Raw genomic sequence first — 2,411 nt, 5'->3', positions numbered from 1 at the left:
GAGCTCCAAGGAGATTATGTTGAAAAATAAAAAAAAATTTACCCAAAAAAAATTGTTTTTATACTTCATTCTAAGGACTTATTGAACTACCCTCGTAATTTCGATTTCCTAATAGTCAAAAGTAGAAGCTTCTTTGTTTGTTCGTTGTGGTCCAAATTTTGTCGTTGAAATATTTTTGTTAACGGCAGTTTGCATCAATTATATTATTGTACGTTAACAAGGGTTTTTAATGTGGATTGGTGTCTAATTTAAATTTCATAAATTTAGGTTTTCTTTATTTTTCAATATTTTCAAGACCTCACAGAAGAAAAACCGAAGAAATTTTAAATTTGCAGAGAAACAACCTGCCAATTTTACGACGGTCCCACGACTTTTCTGTTAAAATTAATCTTGTAGGTTGCTGATTCATAAATAATAATTGAAAAACGTTGTTTTTAATTGAACTATTTGTTAACATTTCTTTGGCCAATAATTTTTAAACTAAAAATTTTTCTGTTTCATATTTAGTTCAACATTTATCTTCTTCAGTTGAAAATTCAACTATCTGCTTGAAAATTTCTGTATTTCGTCAAAACTTTGTTTTTTATGATATAATATTATCTTACTGGGGACTGATTAATATTTTTAATTGAAAATAAACAATTTTTTTCAAAATTCATCTATGTTGTGGAGAAAGTTTTTTTTTTGTAGAAAATTCATCTTTCAGGTTCAAAATTCACCTATTTAGTTCCAAATTACTTTCATTGGTTAATGATTTATCAGTTTGGCCATACTTTTTTTATATGCTAGAAAATTGATCTTTTTTAATTTTTAGTTCATTGTTTTGATAAAAAATCGTATTTTTTGGTTAGAAATTAAATTTTTTTTCTAGAAAATACATATTTTTTGGCTGAAAATTCAACTTTGGAGGATTCTCTTCTTTTTTATGGAAATTTAATTATCTATACTGAAAATATTATATTTGATTTTGGGTTCTGAATTTATGTTTTCGAATTAAAAACTCGATTATTTTCTTGAAAAATCATGTATTTTACCTATGCCTTACATAATCTGAAGATGAATCCTTATGACTGATCATCAAAAGTGTTTCAAATTTATTTAGAAAAAGTTTTTTTCTATTTTTGTGTGTGTTTATTTTGTATTTTTGGCTGAATATTCAACAGCTTGGTTTAATATTGAACTCTCTGTTTAAAAATGTATTTCTTGTTAAAAACTGATTTCTTACGTCTAAACTTAAACTGTTTTATTGAAAAGTTGGTATCTCTCCTTCCAAATTAACGCTTCTTCCTAAAAATTTTACTACATAATTTTAATTTGATAATTTAAGTATTTTTCTTGCAACTTCATCCTTTTTAGTAGAAACTTTAATCATTTTGGCAAAAATATAATCTGTTTCGGTTAAAAATTCTAATGTTCGGTTGAAAGTCAATTTCTTTGTTGAAAATTGAAATTTCTACTAAAAAAATGAGACTTTTTAGCTTCACTGTGAAATTTAATACACAAGTGTATATTGAATTTAATATAAATTTTATTATTTTAATATAATATGCATACCAAGTTTAAAATCAATTTATTAATATCAATGTACATAATGAAAAAGAAATTCAAAAATAATTGAATCCAGTTGCTTGAATCTTATTTCTTTTCATCACGAAAATATTCTTATATTCTGCTTAGATTTTTAGTATCAGAAATTTACGTGAAATTTTTTTAAATTACATTTTTTTCGTCAGTATGATTTTCCTTATCAAATTTGCCTGGAAAGGCAATTCATAACTGATTCGGTAAACTAGACTCCTCATAAAAATCGTAATTTTTAAAAGCAGTTCACGGAGAGAAGTTTTCAGTCGATCAAAAGATCTATTGATGCTTTCAAGATATCTAATCTCGATATAATGTACATATTTCATGCTTTTTAAGCAATATATTCTGAGGTACAACTGTGGTTGAATAAAAATGTATAAAAAATATCTCTTTTTAATCGCAGTATTTATATGCATCTAATATTCTGAATTTTCTACTTACGAGGGTAGTTCAATAAGTCCTTAGAATGAAGTATAAAAACAATTTTTTTGGGGTAAATTTTGTTTTATTTTTCAACATAATCTCCTTGGAGCTCTATACACTTGGTCAATCGCTTTTCAAGTTTTTTTAATCCTTCAGAAAAGTGCGTTTTCGGAAGTTCCTCAAAATAAGCACTTACAGAGGCAATGACGTCTTCGTTGTCTGGTAATCTCTGTCCACCGAGCCATTTTTTCAAGTTTGGAAATAAGAAAAAGTCACTGGAGGCTAAATCTGATGAATACGGAGGGTGTTCGACCAATTCGAATTTTAGTTCTTCAATTTTAGCCATTGAAACGAAGCATGTGTGAACTCGGGCGTTGTCGTGATGAAAGAGAATATTTTTTCTC

Source organism: Belonocnema kinseyi, chromosome 7 (genome assembly GCF_010883055.1).
Source record: "Belonocnema kinseyi isolate 2016_QV_RU_SX_M_011 chromosome 7, B_treatae_v1, whole genome shotgun sequence".
Taxonomy (NCBI): domain Eukaryota; kingdom Metazoa; phylum Arthropoda; class Insecta; order Hymenoptera; family Cynipidae; genus Belonocnema; species Belonocnema kinseyi.
The sequence above is the reverse complement of the archived record's forward strand: the minus strand, read 5'-3'. Positions refer to the sequence as shown.